A 21073-nucleotide genomic window follows, 5' to 3' on the forward strand; every position below is an offset into this window, starting at 1 on the left:
TTTTATCAACTTACTTTTAAAGCTCTAGAAATAACCAGCAAGAAACTCTTCATTGTTATTTTTACGATATTTTGACAAAGTCTCTTCTTAAATGAGACTGCACTTATTTTCTTACTAAATCCATCGTCACAGTCATACCAACAGATGGTTTTATTACCAAGCAGATTTGATCAAATGTATGAATTGACTTTCCAAACTGAACTGGAAAGTCAAATAAAATTGTTGGAGTGGATGCCTTTGAACTGATTTGACGGTTTGGAATGCCGAATCAAATTGATTTTTGTAAACATCTTTCGTAAATCAGAAGAGCTAAAAATAGATGTACTTATTTGTACACCTACTTTGAAGAGTGTTGAATGTATGCTTTTGTTTTGTTTTATTTTGTTTGTTTTTCGGTTTTCTATTTTACTTTTTATGATAAAACAATAAATAATATTTTAAAAAGAAAAACAATAATAGTTTTGAAATAAGCAGTAAAAGCCCTAGTTAATAATATTTCAATTTACACAGGTGGCAGGTTAAATTAAAGTTGCTTTTTGTTTGTTTTGTTTTGCATGGATTACCTATTTTTCCCAGGATCAAAAAAGGAAGAAATTATTCATAAGAAACAGGTTTCCTTTTCTGTTGAAAAATAATAGTTCTTTGGAATGCAATAATCAGAATTTATTCAGAACTGAGTTCTGCAATGAGTAACCATTCATAGGATTATCATCTCAAAGATGTAAGAGGCTGCAAAAGATTTTTACAGACTTGGAAAATAAAACAAGGTTGTTGCCTAGAACTATTGTCACCAACCTGAGATGGAGGGAACTATACATTTATTAAATAATAATAAGATTGCACAAATTGACTACAAATAGCACATTACAAAGTAGCAACAATTGTACATTGGAATATCTGAGAAGTATAAGAAATACCATTCCTTTGCAAGCAAGAATTGGTGAGATCTCAAAATGGAAAATGATGAAACTAAAGTGCTTGGGACTTAGAATTCAAACAGACAAGCACCTGCCACACAATACCCCAAATCTAAGAATTATTGATAAGAAAGAAAAAGTCTGGTTAGTAGGTGTGGCAATGCCTGGAAAGAGCAGGATAGAAGAGACAGAACTGGAGAGAATCACAAAATACAAAGACCTACAAATATAAGTGGAGTGACCATGGCAAAAGAAAGCAAAGATAGTATAAATTGTGATAGGTGTCTTAGGTGCAATCCCCAAAAACACCATCAGTATTGACAAAATCATAATCAGTCGATTGCAAAAGGCCGCTTTACTTAGAACAGCTTACATCAGAGGTGGTATTCAGCAGGTTCTGACCAGTTCTGGAGAATCGGTAGTGGAAATTTTGAGTAGTTTGGAGAAGCAGTAAATACCACTTCTGACTGGCCCTGGCCCCATCTATTCTCTGCCTCCTGAGTCCCAGCTGATCGGGAGGAAATGGGGATTTTGCAGTAATCTTCCCCAGGAGTGGGGAGGGAATGGAGATTTTACAGTATGGAATGGCACTATCCTTCTCCCTGCCACACCCACCAAGTCACACCTACCAAGCCATGCCACACCCACCAAGCCATGCCCACAGAATCAGTAGTAAATAATTTGAATCCCACCACTGGCTTACATCCTGTGATAATAACTGTAACACCAGCTAACAACAACATTTGCCTAACCCAGGTCTTTGGGAAGGACTCAGGAGGTGAATAAAAATGCCAAATCCAGTCTAAATATTTGGCTGACTGTGCAATCAACCATAATATTAATAAGAGTCTGGTTGAAGACGATCATTACCAATACTGAGCATCCTTTCAGATGACAATAGTAAGCACACTGAAATAAAGAAGGTTATATATAAGTGAATATATCATGAAAGTGGGTGATTTCATTTTCCTGGATAACACCTGAACAATTCCATTAGGTCATTAGGTACACAGCTGGAATAGTGGTCTTGATTCAAGCAGAATTAAAAGCCCTAGATAGGAAGTGAACTGAACTCAAGCAGAACTAAGAGCCCTGGGTAGGAAGACCAGAAAAAGTATTACAACAAATAATGTCCATCATTGCTGGGTGGGTGTGGCATGTTACAAATACACCAGACAGTTGAAGAAGAAGAAAAAGAGGACATTAGAAGAATATCTGTAGAACCCTGAAAAAGATGTACCGGAGATAGCATATCAGGAAGGATTACAGATTACCGGAGGGACCAAACTGTTTTACAAGAAAGGCCAAATGAAGAATAGAAGAAATGGGAAGTATTGCATGACCAGTGCATTAAAAAAAATTAGGCAAAACAATGGCAATGGCTAAGAGCAGGGAAATTGAATAAAGAAATAGAGGGGCTAATTCTGGCTAAATAAAATCTAGCCTTAAGAACAAAAGCATAGAGAGATCGAATTGAGAAGAGAGCAACAGACAGCAAATGCAGCCTCTGTAAAGAAGCTCAATAAACAGTGCATCAATCAATGGTTGATTTTCAGGAAGGAAGGAGGAAGGAAGGAAGGAAGGAAGGAAGGAATAGGAATAGGAATAGGAATAGGAATAGGAATAGGAATAGGAATAGGAATAGGAATAGGAATAGGAATAGGAATAGGAATAGGAATAGGAATAGGAATAAGTTTATTTATAGGCCGCCCTTTTCCCTGAGGGGACTCAGGGCGGCTAACAACTTATAGGGAGGGGATACAAACAGTGACATATAACATAACACATAATTAAAAAAATAAACAACATTCATTCAACATTCGGGTGGGGGTGGATCAAATCTTACCCCCAGGCCTGGCGGGATAGCCAGCTCTTGAGGGCTGCGCGGAAGGTCTGAAGGGTGGTGAGGGTACGAATCTCCATGGGGAGATCGTTCCAGAGGGTCGGAGCTGCTACTGAAAAGGCTCTCCTCCGCGTAGTGGCCAGCCGGCACTGGCTGGCAGATGGCACTCGGAAGAGGCCTAATCTATGAGATCTAATCGGTCTCGAGGAGGCGGTCTCTCAAGTACCCAGATCCACTACCATGAAGGGCTTTATAGGTGGTAAGAAGCACCTTGAAGCGCACACGGAGATCAACAGGTAGCCAGCGCAGCTCGCGGAGGATAGGTGTTATGTGGGTGAACCGAGGTGCACCCACAATCACTCGTGTGGCCACATTCTGGACTAGCTGAAGTCGCCGGATGCTCTTCAAGGGCAGCCCCATGTAGAGCACGTTGCAGTATTCCAGCCTAGAGGTCACGAGGGTGCGAGTGACTGTTGTGAGGGCCTCCCGATTCAGGTAGGGTCGCAACTGGCGCACCAGGCGAACCTGAGCAAATGCCCCCCTGGTCACAGCCGACAGGTGGTGATCAAAGGTCAGCTGTGGGTCCAGGAGGACTCCCAAGTTGCGAACCCTGTCTGAGGGGTATAAAATTTGGCCCCCCAGCCTGAGTGGTGGAACGCTAACCAAATTATTGGGAGGGAAACACAACAGCCACTCGGTCTTTTCCGGGTTGAGTACAAGCTTGTTAGCCCGCATCCAGTCCCTAACGGCCTCAAGACCCTGGCTCATCACATCCACCGCTTCATTGAGTTGGCACGGGGCAGACAGATACAGCTGCGTATCGTCCGCATATTGATGGTATCTTATCCCGTGCCTCCGAATGATCTTGCCCAGCGGTTTCATGTAGATGTTAAATAGTACGGGGGACAGGACCGACCCCTGCGGCACCCCATATGTTAGGGGCCTCGTGGTCGATCTCTGTCCCCCTACCAACACCGACTGCGACCTGTCCGAGAGGTAGGAGGAGAACCACTGCAAAACAGTGCCTCCCACCCCCACCTCCCGCAGTCGTCGCAGAAGGATACCATGGTCGATGGTATCGAAAGCCGCCGAGAGGTCAAGAAGAACCAAGATGGAGGCGTGGCCTCCATCCCTGGCTCTCCAGAGATCATCGGTCAATGCGACCAAAGCGGTTTCTGTGCTGTAACCAGGTCTGAAGCCGGACTGGAAGGGGTCCAGGAAGGAAGGAAGGAAGGAAGGAAGGAAGGAAGGAAGGAAGGAAGGAAGGAAGGAAGGAAGGAAGGAAGGAAGGGTCTGTTTATGGATTTTGGGTTATACGATTATAGATTTTCCATTTTTGAACGCCTAATACTTCAATCCTATATCCTGTTATCTAGCTGATATGTCCCATAGGCAAGAAAGCAAACTAGATTTATATGCAACAATACTTTGAATTCCTGCCTGATTTTCTTTTGCCTAGAGTCTGTGATGCTTTTCTGTCCCATAAAGATCACTTGGAAACATAAAATCTGCTGTTGCAGCATTATTAAAAGGCAAACCTGAAGGGCAGCAAATACCATCAAAGCGATACTACAATTTCATTTGAATGAATATCAGTGGGTCTCTCTGCCTCCTTTGCTTTGAAGATTTTGAGAATGGCATAATACTTGCCATCTTTCGTTACTGAATTGTGAAAGATACAGTGTTCATTTATAGCAGATGTGCTGAAAATGTTTTAATGTCACTAACTGCATAGAATTTCATGGGGTTGGTTTATTGTCCCTATATGTAAAGTTAACCTGACTAGTGATCTTTCCATTTAAAATGTAACATTTACTTTGTTCGGTATTTTCATTTTAATGTGATATTAGTTAATTTCATTATTAATTCTACTACTTCATTAGGAAGTGAGAGACTGAGAAAGAGTGGGAGAGAAATTCCTGACCTTTAGAAGATGTTTAAAGACTTATTTATTCTGTTCTACATCTGGCTACTTTAATATCCTGTGCTCTTAAGTAACACAGGGTAAGGAACATTAATCCTGTCCAGATCCTGATAGGAGCAAATTTGAATAATTTGCTTTAATTAATTCTGGAATAAATTCTGGTTGTATCTAATCTTACTTAGGCAAAAAAAAAAAAACTTTAGAAGGTTTAAATTAATTAAATATTTGAAACAAACAAATAAAAATCAAAGAACACTTTTAGTAATCAAGCAAGTTCACAGATTCTTCTCTGTTTCTTAATTGTACTTGTATACAGTTTGCTAAGATTTTGAGAGATCTCTACTTGTTTTACAGAGGTATATATGGCAAATCGAAATTCATGTATAGCTGTGACATTTGATTACATTGGCAAACTCTGAACTACTGTTCTAATTAAACATACATGCCATTGTTTTGTTATTTTTGTTAACGAAATTGTTAATCTTGGATTTTTGTAAGACATTTTATAAAAGCAAAACAGACAGTAAAATAAGGGTATCTCCCATATTTGCAGGATAGATTTTTTTTTTTGTTTGGAGAACATATACCTAACAGTTGGAACCCTAGAACACCAAAAGAGGCACTCTATGTCTACTATCCATCATGTAAAATATATTAAAATGCAGCTCAGAATAGAACTTTTTATGGAGGAAAAAGTACTTCCAAATATTTTTTTACTTCACTCCCTCCCTCTGCAGATTATTTTACCATCATGATGATGCAACTATGGGACAGAGCACAATATTTTCTCCTCACAAATCATGGTTTTAAAATGCCTGGTATTTTTTTGATGAATTCAATCTATTTTTGATCTCTTCTACCACATTACCTTACAATTTCTTAGTACCCTAGTTATCTACATCTATTTCCTCCTTTGAGCAATATTCATTTTTCATATTTATCTGACATTCTCCTATTTTTTCTGATGCTTGGTCTTTCACCAATGTAAGCTGCTTCAGATAAAGGCTTTGGCCCTACCTGCTTTGTAAGTGTGGTCTTTGAAATACACAATAGTATAGCTAGTAGTTGGTTTCACCTTAATTCATGATTTAACTAACCGGATTTTATTGAATAACCTGCCAAACTATCAAAATACTCAGTATTTGTGGCAGAGATGTTGGGAAGTCTTGAATATTTAGGCCATTTTCAAAATAATATTTCAGTGAGCTTATTATTAGGCTAGAACCATGAAATGCACATGAGATAAATAAATAAACAAATCCAAGACTGTATCCAGCTTTGAGATAAAAATATAAATTGCTACCGAGGGAAAAAAAGCTCAACACACGACTTTTAAATCAATAAAATTAGCAGATTAAATTCACAAAAATGTGTTCAGCCAAATGTTACTTTCCCCACAGATGGATTGCTTGATACTTACTCCTCTTCTGTCAAAATTTCTTAATTTGTTTTTTTTAAATGTAAAAGGCATTGCACACATACCCAAGATTCACTTTGTTATCTCATATGTATGCTATAATAATCAAATTATTAATCTAATTAATCAGCAAGGCTACTTCCATTTACTGTTGCACTAACAGTAATAGCCTGTAATAGCTTAAAAATAGCCAACACCTTTCTGCAAATGCTTAGCAGTTTCCGGGGAAACTACCTTTATGGAAGAATTTAGGGACATAAAAGAGTCTGCAAGATCTAGATAGGAATGTGCTGCTAACCTTTCCATTCCTGTTGGACTTTTGTACTTGGATGCATCCAAAATAGACAGCATGGTGACATGTGGACTCCCATTCCTGAATCCCACATGGCAGATACAATTGCCTGCTGTTCAGTGACATAACAGTCAAACTATTGAGTATAAAAGCTGCAAGTGCTGAGAGGACATTAATAACAATCATACACAAGAGGAGTTAGATATCTGTTTCTATGTGGAGCTGCTTCTCTCTGTCTTAGGAATCTTCCAAAAAAGTAACAGCAAAATCTCTTTACTGATCAAATTTATGCAGAGAACTTTCCTTTGAGGATGTCTATCTCCCATGCACTAAGGCAGGGCTGTCATACTTGTGGCCCACGGCCAGATGTGTCATGCACTGGCCACACCCATGCCCAGTTTAGTGAAGGGGAAAAAGTCATATATGTTATATGATGATGCCATGATGACACAAGTTTGACACCACTACCCTAAGTTGTTTAGAAATAAAGAAATATGCCAATGCAGACAGTTAGCACCCAAAGCAATAGCAATAGCAGTAGCACTTAGACTTATATATCACTTTACAGTGCTTTACAGCCCTCTCTAAGCAGTTTACAGAATCAGCATCTTGCCCCCAACAATCTGGGTCCTCATTTTACCCACCTCGGAAGGATGGAAGGCTGAGTCAACCTTGAGTCTGGTGAGATTTGATCTGCCAAATTGCAGGCAGCTGGTACTCAGCAGAAGTAGCCTGCAGTACTCCATTCTAACCATTAAACCATTATGGCTCTTTATTTAATCAATGGCAGCCTCTACTTTCTGCATATATTTAGAGTAAAAGAAGCAAAGCATGATAGCAAAATTAAATGGCTCTCTTAAACAACTGGACAGGTAGCTAAACCCTTCATCTCAGGCAATCTTTATTCTTGTCTCACTACTTATTAAGGAGAACAGTTACTGGCTGTTTTCCTATGTTGTAGTTTTCGGAAATAAAGATGAGGGATCTGCAAATCCTTTCCCTTAACTACTCCTGTATTAGTCAGGACAGCAGTATTCCCCAACACCTGGGGCAGAAAATTGGTTCATCAAGATAATGTAGGCTGCCAACCAAGTATTCTGCAGTTCATAAAAGTGGCATATATATTTCTCAATCTCAGTTCATCTGTGAGAAGCCTGGGTAGAATTATGATGGATTTCTCAATGTGTGCAACCTCAGCTATTTGTCAATGGTACATCCCATACAGCGGTCTGTGGATCAGTACCAGTCCACAGAAGGTTGGGAATTGGGTCAGGCAAGCACACAAAGCTCCATTTACACATGCATGGGATTAGTTTGCATGCATAAAGCCTTCCTCTCCCCCCCCCCCGCCATCACCACCACTGCCAGTCCACAGAGTCAGAAAGGTTGGGAACCACTGCCATACAGGTTCTTGTCTTGCCATGACACTTCCTCTGCTTGATCTTTCTCCCTGCTTCAGGCATTCTCTTAGCAACTCAACTTTGGGTGCTTACTTTGGGATACATCTTACTGATATACCCCTCAATGCTCTGTCTTTTGTCCGTGGCTTTGATACTCATCAGATCTTGCTTGCCCTCTTTCCAGCTGGTGTGCAACCTCTGAGTGTTGGATATTGGGTGGAAACCTCTGTACATTGTGAGGAGCTTCCAATTCTTCACATCAATGGGCTCCAATGCATCCTCTGGTCTCCACACTATAACAGTAGGATATATGATGAATGGCACAGCAAATGTATTAATAGTGTGGAACTCAATCTTGACATTGACTTGACTTTTCAGAACCTGTCTTATACTTTGGTGGTACTTAGATGATGATGTCTTCCTTGCATCCTCACTGAGGTTCTCATATGAGTGTGGGATACCAAGTCTGCATGTCTGCTATATGACCCTACTGGTAGTTCTGCCTTTCCCTCTCTCCCTCCCACTCCACATAAACATACCTAAAATGAAATTAAGTTAAAATCATATCATTTCACCTATCAAGTCCCTTTTATTTCTTTTAATCTTTTTGTCTCTCTTTGATGAAAAAAATAGCAATTTGGAAATGGTGGCTATATCTGTACTCATGAAATGTTAAACATCACAACAAACTTTCTGGCAGGATCAAGTAAATTATGCACAAGCACACAGTTCCTTTAACACTGTAGACAAATGCAATAAATTTCTTCTCTTATCACTCCTTAGGTTTGTTTTTCAGATTAGATTTTCATTTTATAGACTCAAAGCAGAGACAGAGGAGACAAAGAGGGAGTGACTCTTGGTTAGCCATTTAATTTATCTCAAAAAGAAATTTGGATGGTATTTTAAGAAGAAATATTGCAGGGCATTATACTCACAATATCTTTGGAGAGATAGACTCATTTTTATTATGACCATGTGAGTACTATACCTTCAAGGAATTATCAAACACTTTGAATTAAATGTTAACACTTTCCTGAGATGTAGATTAAAGACATTCCCAGAACCAACTCATCTTTCAGTCTCCTCCTTTTAAAACTCATTTTAGTTAGTAATTAGTAATTTAGTAATTTAATAAATTTGTATGCCGCCCAATTCCGTAGGACTCTGGGCAGCTTACAGAAACAAGATAAAGTTAAAAGTTAAAAATAAAAAGATACAATTTTAAAAACCACACACCATACATTCCGTCTAGGTGGGGCTGGATCTTGTTCAACAGCCCCGGGCCTGCCGGAACAGCCAGGTTTTAGTGGCTTTTCGGAAGGCTGAGAGAGTGGAAAGGGTCCGGATCTCTATGGGTAGATCATTCCACAGGGCCGGAGCAGCTACAGTGAAGGCCCTCCCCCTGAGCAGCTACAGAGAAGGTCCTCCTCCGGCCGACGGCACCCGGAGGAGGCCCAACCTGTGAGATCTTATTGGTCGTTGGGAGGTATGTGGCAGGAGGCGGTCTCTCAGATAGTCAGGTCCTAAGCCATCTAGGGCTTTAAAAGTAATGACTAGCACCTTGAAGCGCGTTGGGAGACCAATAGGAAGCCAGTGCAGCTCGCGGAGGATGGGTGTAACATGGGTGTATCTGGGTACACCTGATATCACTCACGCAGCTGTATTCTGGACCAACTGTAGTCTCTGAACACTTTTCAGGGGCAGCCCCATGTAAAGCGCATTACAGTAATCGAGCCTTGAGGTGACAAGGGCATGAGTGACCATTTGAAGTGCCTCCCGGTCCAGGTAGGGCCGCAACTGGTGCACCAGGCGAACCTGGGCAAAAGCCCCCCTGGTCACAGCCGACAGGTGGTGTTCTAACGTCAGCTGCAAATCCAGGAGGACACACAAGTTGCGGACCCTCTCTGAGGGATGTAAGATTTCACCCCCCAGACTAAGGGATGGAATGTCTGGACTATCCTTGGGAGGCACATCAATAGCCACTCGGTCTTGTCTGGATTGAGTGCAAGCTTGTTCACTCCCATCCAGACCCTGACAGCCTCCAGGCACTGGCACATCACTTCCACTGCTTCGCTAAGTTGGCATGGGGCGGACAGATGCAGTTGGGTATCGTCTGCATATTGATGATATTTAATCCCGTGCCGGTGTATGATCTCACCCAGAGGCTTCATGTAGATATTAAATAGGAGGGGGAACAGGACCGAGCCCTGTGGCACCCCATATTTGAGGGGCCTAGGGGTCTACCTCTGCCCTCCAACCAACACCGACTGTGACCTGTCTGAGAGGTAGGAGGAGAACCACCGTAAAACGGTGCCTCCCACTCCCACCTCCCGTAACCGTCACAGAAGGATACCATGGTCGATGGTATTGAAGGCCGCTGAGAGGTCAAGAAGCACCAGGATAGAGGAATGTCCTCTATCCCTGGCCCACCAGAGATCATTGGTCAGCGTGACCAAAGCAGTTTCGGTGCAGTAACCAGGCCTGAAACCCGACTGAAAGGGATCCAAATAGTCCGCTTCATCCAAGGTCCGACGGAGTTAATAAAGAAACACCCAAAGAAAAAGCTAAAAGCTTAAGAAAAATCCTGCTGAATCAGAGGGAAGGATGGTGTGTAGACCAGTCTTTCTTAACCTCAGCAATTTTAAGATGTGTGATATTCAACTCTCAGAATTCCTAGCACCTGGCTGGAGAATTCTGAGAGTTAAACTCAACACATCTTCAAGTTTCTGAGGTTCAGAAACTCTGATCTAGACCAACATGTACAGTGGGAATATTACAAGTGCAACATGAGATCACAACTTGTTCTTGAGCCCTATCTTTGGGGGTTGACTCATACACAGACTAAACAATATGATTCCTAACATCGCAAGTTGGGAAGTTGTGGCACAATCCTTGTATTTACATTTCAGAGAAAAGGTGAAATGTACGTCAATATAGAAATAAGAATCTCTCAAGGAAAAGTATGTTTGTTTGGTTGAATCCTATCTTCATTAGCTAGGAGATATATGAGTTTGGAACAGCTGCAGCAACCATTGCATAAGTTAGAAATAGCTAGAAATGCCATTATGTCTGAACCAGGATATGACTTGCTTTCAAAGAAGGCATAATATAAAGCTATAATTTAAAGTTTGCTTCCAAATCTTGGCTTATTTAGATATCATTAACTATGTTTCCTGGTCTAATACTTTGGGAAATCATGGGTTAGCAGTTACTTGCTTCCTCTGAGAAGAAAAAAACTGAATAAGAGATATGTGATCATTTCCTAGTCGCAGCTATGATTGCATTAGAGACTGATTAATCTTGAATATTGTATTATTACTGAACTCCCTACCAGGATCTGTAAGAAAATGGCAAAATGTTCACCTATAACTTATAGTTGTGATAAATGAGAACAATATTCAGCACAAAAGTGTCTCTATTTCTAGCAATGGTATTATTGTTAAATATTCACCAGAAGAATAGAAATCAATGTCAGTTTAATCTAAAGAAAATCATTGCAGATCAAGAACAAGGAACTTACGTTGGGTATAGTAGAACAATAAATCTCACTATTGGCCAGATGGCTTTTATGAAAACAGTGCAAGGAATATTCAAGAAAGGTAGGTCTGTATTAAAATGCCAATAGTTGTGTTATTAATACAAGAAGCTGAATATGAGGAATAAAGATGTAGAGTTATCTTAAGCTCTTTATTGATTGAGTGCCTGTTCTTATATTCCTTCCATTATACATACCATTGCTTTTGTGACTGTATTTTAAAGAGTTCAGTTCAGGGATATAAGTCAATCTGTATTAGAGTTTTGGTAATCCTAGCCACACATATTGCCCTATACACTTTCTACGTTAATCCTAATTACTTCACATTTGTGACATGATATTTTTCTTGGAAACAAGGATGTAATATCTGATGTAATACCTAAAAAAGTGAGCATGCAATCCATAGCTTACATTTCACAGTGAAATGTCTCTATTCCAGGGTGGTAAAACTGATGGCCCATGGCCGGCCATGTCCACCCAGCTCTGCAAAGGGAAAAATGTGAAATGTCACATGATGGCAATATGACGCCACAAGTTTGACACATGTGCTCTATTCCAAATGCTTTAATAGAGGCATGTATGTATGCATGTTTCAGAAGCCAAAACAGCTAATACAATTACTCCCAATAATACCCTCTTTCTTATACTTGCTTTAAATGAAAATTCGGTTGCAACATTGGGAGATGATTTGGACAGGAGGCACATTAAACTATGTGAGGGACTATATAAGGCCATGGGCCTAAAGTTCTTTGATGTGCTTGCTTTTGCCTGTAATACCCATCAGTTCAAATCAATATTGGTAATGGTTAAAGATGTGGTCCACATCATCTAGAAATAGCCAGGGTGCAAAAGTTCCCCTGAAGCTTTACTGCTTTACATGCTGGCTCAGGAATTCTGAGAGTTGAAGTCCACAGGTTGTAAAGGGACTATAGTTGCCCATCCCTACTTTACAGTATGGTCAGAACTACTCAGAAATAAATCTTGTTGAGTTTAATAGATTAATTCCCTGTTTAAAGTATTTTTGAAAGATTGGGGACTTACATTAATTATTGGCAGCCTCTGGTTCTGTGTGGGAGAGGGTCAGTGTGGAGACTGATGTCTATTAGACACAGCAAGTATGGGCATTTGACAGTAGACTAGGAGACAATAGTGTCCTTTCACATCAATTCTGCATTTCCTCATTTGTACAACCTAAACTGAAGAATGAACACTATTGTTAGTGATACTTGAATCAGTCTATTATCAGTTCCTTTTGTACCAATAAGACAATGTTTCCAGTTTTGCTCTGCATTCATTGAACTGAGTAAAACATACAAATGTGAAAGGAAAAGGCATTCTGGCACTTTCCTTGTCACATTAGTGGAAATAGAAGTCACAGTTGAAAACACTGCTAGTGTGGTGCTATTCTAATGTGATAGAAGTCATGTTTTGACTACATTAGTAAAGGAATGTTGCCCTTGTTAAGAAGAGTGAATGGCATACCTCTCAATTCATGCATAAAAAGCTTTCTTAAAGGGGAAAGGAATATGGAAATCACAGAATGAATACTGGATACTGACTAGAATAGTTTAGCTTGTAGTGTACTTGATAGCATAAGTATGAGGGCATCCCGATTAATTCTAATGAATTGTTTATGGGTACTATGTCTGGCCTGAAAATCTGGCACAAAGAGATACAGAAAACTCAAAGTCTTTCTTTGTTGTTTGGATTTTTGTAGCAAGGCATGGTAACTATAATCAGGCAGTATTATAAATCAGACTGGTTGTCCACTGTGCATATCACTACTCTCTTTTTTAGCAGTCTGTTGAGTTTACCAGCTACAATGAGTGGAGTCTACTGTAATGAATGTCTGCAAGCTAACAACCAAGCTCCATCTTTCTTAAATACAATTTTGATGCCTTTTATAATTTATGATTACAATATGAAGTAAATTTAGAAGAGATTGATAGATGTTCCAGTCATTGCTAACCCATCTGTGACCATCCATGTTTCACTCCTATAGGAATGTGTCATAGACTTATTTTACTTTTTACTTTACCTAACCAAACTAGTGATCTTATGTACCCTTTCCAATCTATGGGTTTCTGGGAAATATAGTCAAAGGTGTGATTGTGCTGAAAAAGCTACACCCTTGCTAAATTTCAACCATATAGAAATAAGAGGCTTCAATTTTGGGGTGTGTTCTGTTACTTAGCTCACTTGAGTTACCTTGATTAAAAAAATTATTGCCCTATATCTATGATGGCAAACCTATGGCACCCGTGGCACAGGTGACATGCAGCACCATATTTGCCAGCATGGCAGCCCTTGGCAGCCCTCAGGTCTGGCACACATGTCAGTGCCAGCCAGCTGATTTTTGGCCTTTCAGAGGAGCCTCCGGAGCCTGGGGAGGGCAAAAATTCCCCCCTGCGCAGGGTCACTGGTGGATGCACAGTGGGTGGGGAGCACTCACCCATTCACAGCTGGGAGGATCGCTCGCATATGCACAGGTGAGTGGACACAGTTTTGGCACACCTTTAGAAAAAGGTTAGCCATCACTACCGTATATATTACACTGTTTTCAAGGTTACAATCAGATATGAGACCTTTAGTAGTATATAGATATACAACATTAGGATTTTAGTAGTGAAAGTAGTAGAAGGAACATTACACAATAGGCCAGAAGACACAGTTGTAGTTGATTAGTTATGCAACCCATGGTATGATTGGTTGCTGTAAGTATAAAGAGGAAGTTTCCCTTTTCTCCTCTCCTTTTTCTTTTATATGTTCTGTATACTGTTTAATTTACCTCATGATATTCTAGTGTTCCTGACTGTCTTGTGTTTTTTTCTTCTGGATGATGACAAAGACTGCTGTAAATTGAATGTTAAATATATTTATACATATACATAAAAGACTACAAGTTTGTGTTCGTGTCTACAACTTCATCGAGGCGGCGTTAGTGCAATTTCATGACTTCTCTTGTGAGGTAGAGACTATCCAACTTAATTCAGAAGAATTGACCCTCCCAGACCTATATCTCTCTTTTCATTATAGCTCAATTCTATCTCATTGTTTTTATTGATATGGACTGCATCATATGAATATGTACTACTCAGCCCAGAGCATTGTGGAGTGACACAATCAGCAATTTAAGTGTTATATTAAATCATACAAATACATTAGGAAAAAATATTCAGAGAACTTGGATATATAGTATCTCCCATGCATATAGTATGAAGGAGGAAAAGCATGGGAGAGTATAATATAAAAAACATGAGGGGAAATCATAACAAAAAAGAATATTTGTACATATGTGAGGGAAAGAGAAATATGGCAGAAATATTTAGTTCATAGGTTTCATTCAAATCTATATTTCATCCCAAAACCATATATTTCTTCAAGAATTATTTTCTTTCTCTGCGGCGCATATATTAAAAAGACGTGCCTTGAAGTCCATTTGTGAGTTCTGGGACAAGTTCTTGCAGTTTTCTTGGCAAGATTTTTGGAAGTAGTTTGCCAATTCCTTCTTCCTAGAGTTGAGATCATAATGTTTATAAAATATTTGGAGGTAAGTAAAATTGGCTAACATATAGGTGTTAGTAATGTTGTTGTGAATTGGGAGACAAATACCACTTTGTTTTTAATTAGTTTTATATTCATTTGAGATTTATATGTACTTCCAAGAATATGCAAATATTGTCATGTATAACTACTTGATTCATGTGACAGAAAAACAGCATCCGCTAGTGATTTTTGAGTTAGTCTGTTGAGTCTAATCTCATTTTCATTGTATTTATGAGAAAGCTGAAATATATCTTGGCTCTTCCTTCCCCTTTCTTATGATTAAGAGTTTAGAAGTTTCAAATTTATTTTTAAATTGAGCAGAAATAAAATGATTAATTGTAACAATAGTTTCCAAAACAATTTAGTTTCATAAGTCATATTTTGTGATGTTTGTTACAGAGGTTTATAAGTTATGATTTATGGGTTAGTTTGTGGTAGCAGACCAGCCAATTGTCTGTATTCCACAAACTATGGCTGAGAAAACTTTAGTTTATCAAGATTTGTGACCCTACTGTCAATCTGTAGTGTGAAGTATGAATTTGGTAATTTTGTACACTTCAATTAGAGTGGTTTGAGACCTAATCTCATGTTATTTGTCATTTGTAGAAAGGAGGACTCTCCCTTGGATATTGGATATTGGAAAATGTAGGTGAAGTTCTCTCAAAATTTAAAGAATGGATGCCCAATATTGACAACTTTAAGATATGTGGATTTCAACTTTCAGAATTCCCAAGCGTGGCTGGCTGAACAATTATGAAAGCTGAAGTCTACAGGACTTAAAGTTGCCAAGATTGGACACTCCTGTTTTTAATAGATTGGAGTAGTAATGGTTTCCTCTTATCTTCACTACTAGTTCGGAACTGGGAGTGCACACGTGCGCAGAACTTTCTGTGCATGTGCAGAGTGTCCATGATGACATCTGGGTGTAGCGGCAGAATATCACCTCTGGATTGGAGGGAGCTTCCTTCGGCCACCTTCCCTCAAAATGCTTCACTGTGTCCATTCTGAAACTCAGCTCTTGCAGAGTATTGTAATTTATTGATTTAAATGTAGCTGTACTCCCTGTGAACCTATATATTATGCAAGAAATACATGGCATAATTAGAAATAACTTCTCATTAGCTAAGTACGTAGCAAACAACACTGGAATTTTAAAAGAAAGCCTTTCATTTTTAAGGGAATGACATAACTCAAACTGGCAGGGGAAAGAAAGAAAAAAGCAGGCAACAAGAATGACATCTGATGCCCTGAAGGAGAGATCAAAATAAAATCTGTAACATTACATCCACAGCAGAGGTGGGTTCCACAAATTTAGCTATTTGTACAATAATGTCAAGGTCTCCTCCTCTTTCTTCTGCCCTAGTCTTTTCTAACATTTTTATTATTATTCTGCATTTTTTCCTAACTTGCAAATTCTCAAATGGGATTTAGAAGAAAGAACAGATAAATCAGCCACAAAGAGAATAGGCAGATCTTCTGAGTTCAAGTTTCAATGGCTTAATTGGGGGATTTTTGCCTTTTGGAAAAGCAGGAGCTTTTCCAGTCAAGACATCCTATCTCATACATTACTTTCTAGGTTGCAAAAGTAAAAGAAAAGAAAAAAGAGAAGAAAAAGAAAAAGCCATCAATTTTAGAATATTTGCATCACAATTCATTGCATGTTTCCATGCTAGTAAGTTTATCTAAGTTACAGATAGCTTTGTTCTCATAATCTTATAATGCTGCTCTCACAGAGACACAATGGTGAGATGGATGGCCATGTAAATTGAAATGAATGAATGAACAGAATCAATGTTAAATCTGCCTGACCTGTCAGCTCAGAGTGTAATGACAGAATCCAGTTTTGACAGAATTTCATCTTGGAAATTGTAAAGATTTATTTCTGAAAAAAATCAGATTGTATCCTGTGAAATTTGGCAGACTATATTTTGTGCAAATAAAGGACAGGAGTTTATTTTTAAATTCATTGAACACAGTACTTTCTTCAACAACCATTTCCTCTTGAAAAAAATAGTGTTTCATTATGATGTACCAATAAAACTTTTACAAACTCAGCTCTTAAAATTTCTCCTAGTTTTGCCTGCTGTTTCTTACTCCAGTGCTTCCTGGAAATACAGAAAAAAAATTCTAATCAATCTTCTAGAAGTCCTTGAGTATCTATTTCAGTAAGGTGACCAGACGTCCCGCTTTTGGCGGGACAGGAACGATTTTTCATCGTTTTTCCCACGTCCCGCCCGCTTCTCAAAAAACCCCGCTTTATTTCGGCGCTCGCTGGCTCCCCTGCCCATCATCAGCTGCCGCTAGCTCGCTCGTTCCGTTCCCCAATCTATTCTATCTACACTTTCATATCTAAGCCAGCCCAGCCTGCCGCTCACTGATTGGCCTGGACTCCAGCCAATCAGTGAGCTGGCTGGGATGGAAAACTTTAAGCACGCAAGAGGGTGCTTAAAATTTTCCATCCCAGCCAGCTCACTGATTGGCTGGAGTCTGCTTAAGCACGCCGCGCGAGTCGTGACTCTCACGAGTCTCCATTTCATTTCGCCTTCGCTGTTTGTTTTTGCTGCACTGCCCTGGTGAGTAACTCCGGTGCCGGTGGGAATCGGGAGGCTTCGCCGCTTCGGGTGGGTGGCGGCGGCCTTTAGCAAGGGAAGGGAAGGCCTTCCCTTGCGAGCTACTCATGAGAGAAACTGGGGGGGGGGGAACCGGGCAACCTGAGAGAGGGGAAGAAGATCGTCCCTCCCCGCAACTCCCCGGATTTTGGAAGCTGGGTGTGTGTGGAAGTCGGGGTTTTTGAGGAAAGCACTTGGCCGTCCCTGTTAGCCGCAGCCCCAGACGGAGAAGCGAAGCCCGAGCTTTCATTGCCGTTCCCGCCAGTCGCAGCAGGGAAGCCGGCATCGGTGACTCCGAGGTGCGCTAACTGAAATGCAGTCTTCCTTCAGTCTCTGCTTGCAGCCTCTGGGATGATCGTTGGCGGGTGGGGGAAGCGAGGGCCACTGTTCCCTCTAAGGTGCATGCCTGCGTGGCCGCGCACATAGAAAGAAATCCCCGCGCAGCAGTTTCTAACTGCCGCGCAGAGATTTCTACCAAAGCAAACGTGGGGAAGTCCTTTGCAGGCGGCTAGAACTGGCCGCCCGCAAAGGACCTCCCCAGACTTGTTTTGATGAGCCGCCAGTCCTCTTGCTTCTTCTCCTTCACCGGCAAAGCTCCCGCTGGCTTCCCCGCCCATAGCAGTGGTGCTTCTCCCTCCACGCGGAGCCCCTGAGCTGGCTCCCGCGTTATCCCTCCCCATTCCTCCTCTGCCGTGCTTTTGAGGCTGCGGGAGCTAGTAGGAAAGCAGCGGATGAAAGATCAAAGACCTACTAGCTCCCGCGGCCTCAAAAGCACGGCAGAGGAGGAAGGGGGAGGGATAACGCGGGAGCCAGCTCAGGGGCTCCGCGTGGAGGGAGAAGCACCACTGCCATGGGCGGGGAAGCCAGTGGGAGCTTTGCCGGTGAAGGAGAAGACTGGCGGCTTTGAAATGCAACCCCCCTGGTCCGCGGATTTGATTCGGTGTAAGTGGGGGCCGAACACATGCTGAGCCGACTTTGCGCAGTGAGGCGGAGTAATTCAACCCCCCCAAAGAACGTGTGTGTGTGTGTGTGTGTGTGTGTGTGTGTGTGTGTGTGTGTGAGAGAGAGAGAGAGAGAGAGAGAGAGAGAATTGAATCAAAATTGGTGGCCAAAGGAGTGGAGGGAGGGAGGGAAGGAAGGAAGGGAGGAAGGAAGGAAGCCCTGCCCCCTGTGAAAAAAACTGAAGATGGAGCAGTGAATGAATAAACCATAAAAGCAACAAACAGTTAATGCGTAAGTAAGCTGAGGAGCAAGTTCTCAACTAAGGAAGAAATATAAGAAAGAAATATAAAAAGCTCAATATGCCAAAACACTTATTTTAGTCTTCATTTAATTACTTGTATTGTAGTCTGATGTAACATCTTTTTAAAGTTAACGTTAGTTAGAAAAGATAGGGTACAAAACTTAAATAATAAAAAAATTGTACATTCATTTTGAAAAATAAATGCAATACTTGATTAATTTCATATCTTTATTTAAAATAGTTTTGGCATGGCATATGATTTTATTGACTCAGTTGGAAATGATGTGGTTGTTGTATCTGATTCTGAGGTATATATATTCTTAAGTAACATAACATATAGCATATTGTCCAAACTTGCTAGACTATTTAATTGATCTTACTACTTTAAAGGGGGAGAGTTTCATGATAAATTATTTTATTACATTTATGTTGCATTTATATATTATATTTATTACATTTATATTCCACATTATATATTTGTATTGTTATTTTAGTGTATATTGTCAATTTCGATAGATATTATATTGATATATCAATACTGATTTTAATCATACTAAATAACAATTACTGCTATTATTTACCAGCATTACATATTTACAGTTTTTAATATCGAGTTAGTCGTATTTTAGAATAATAGCGTTATCTTTTAATAGGATAATTGGCAAAATCTAATTCACATGTGATGGATTGCATTCCAAAGGAATGTGAGAGGACAGGTTGCCTGCAAAATGCCAGGACCCAGGACCCTGTTGGTGCCATGTCTCTCTCTAGCCAGTCTAACAATCTAAAAGCTGAGCAGAGAGCCTTTTTTTTTTCAGTGTGAGCGGAAAAGTATAGTATTTGAGTGGCACTTTTCATGCCTGGCATTCATCAGGCTGAAACCTCGATCACAATCGGCGCTTGACGCTTGGAATGTTGCACAAATGTCCAGCAGACGTGACAGCAGTTCAAACTGTGGCTCTCTTAGGTGCTCAGGCATGAAACTGTGCCGCTCAAACACTATACTTTTCTGCTCACACTGAAAAAAAATTAGAGGGAACATTGGCGAGGGCGCAGCTGAGCCGGGGAGGCAGACATGAGAAGTGAGGGCTAAAATGCAAAGCGCGCCGAAGAGAGCAAGCGAAGGATCCCCAAAGCGAAGGATGGGCGGGAAGCGCTTGACCAGCATGTGAGAAGGCAGGCTGGAAGTGGCCGCGGAAGGGAAAAGAGGCGGCCACGTGTATCGGTTCTCCTTGTGGTAGATAAGGGAGGTTCGTAGCAAGGGTCCCCTGGCAGGTAGGCTTGGGCGGGGCGAAGGCCTCAGTCGGGGGAGCGAGAATGGGCGGGGAGGAAATGAAGCCGAGCCTGGGGAAAGCAGCGAGACTAGCTGCGAGGAAGCCACAGTGCCTGCCCTCCAGCTCAATGGATACCTGGCCGGTAAACTCATGGTACGGGCGAGGGTTGGCCGGCTGGGGGTGGGGGTGGCTGCTGCCGAGGCCTCCAGCCTTGCAATCCTGGGCAGGGAAGGCGAAGGTTAGCTCCGGAGCTGTGGAAGACCATTGCACCGGGAGGCCTCCGCCCCTGGGATCCCCCGCTCCACCCATTCGGATTAGCCCCAAACCCAAAGGAGCCTGGGCGCAGGGGTGCAGGCCAGGGAAGACGGGGTTTTGGGGGCTCGGAGGAGGAAGGGGTGATCTCCCCCTCTATTTGTCTGTCCCGCTGCAGAGCTCCTCCCGGGGGAGGGGGAGGCGGCGAGTGCACTGATCCCCGTTTGCAAGGAAAGCGCCGCCGCCCACCCAAAGCCTCCCGATTCCCACCACTGGAGTTACTCACTCACGTGAAGCTGCCCGCCCTTCCCTTTTTCTTTAAACAAGCTTCAGTTTCCGAGGGGGGGGGGAAAAGCTTTATGTGCCAGGATTATTGAGTTCCTCATCAATTGAGATCCGCCCACGATCAGGGGCAACTGAGGCACTTGCAAAGGGGTCACATCGCCACCACCCATGTTCACGAGGCACCAGGGATCGCAGGGCACAGAGGAACTCAGCAGACAGACGGGAGACCGGGGGGGTGGGGGAGGAAGAGATCCCGTCCAGGGTAGGCTCTCCGCTTTTCCCTCTTTTTATCCTGGATGGGATCTCTTCCTTCCCCCCTCCCCCGGTCTCCCATCTGTCTGCTGGGTTCCTCTGCACCCCCCAACTGGCAATGAGGCCATAAGTGGAATTGGGGTCTGTGGGGTCCGTGCAGGGAGGAGAAGAGAGATTCCTCCCAGCACGAACTCCACTGACTAAAGCGCTTTCACGTGCAGGGAGGAATCTCCTGTCCTCCCAGCTCCCTTTCGCCCGCAGCAAAGATCAGGCGGGCCAGAGGA

This window comes from Thamnophis elegans, chromosome 5 (assembly GCF_009769535.1).
Source record: "Thamnophis elegans isolate rThaEle1 chromosome 5, rThaEle1.pri, whole genome shotgun sequence".
NCBI lineage: Eukaryota > Metazoa > Chordata > Lepidosauria > Squamata > Colubridae > Thamnophis > Thamnophis elegans.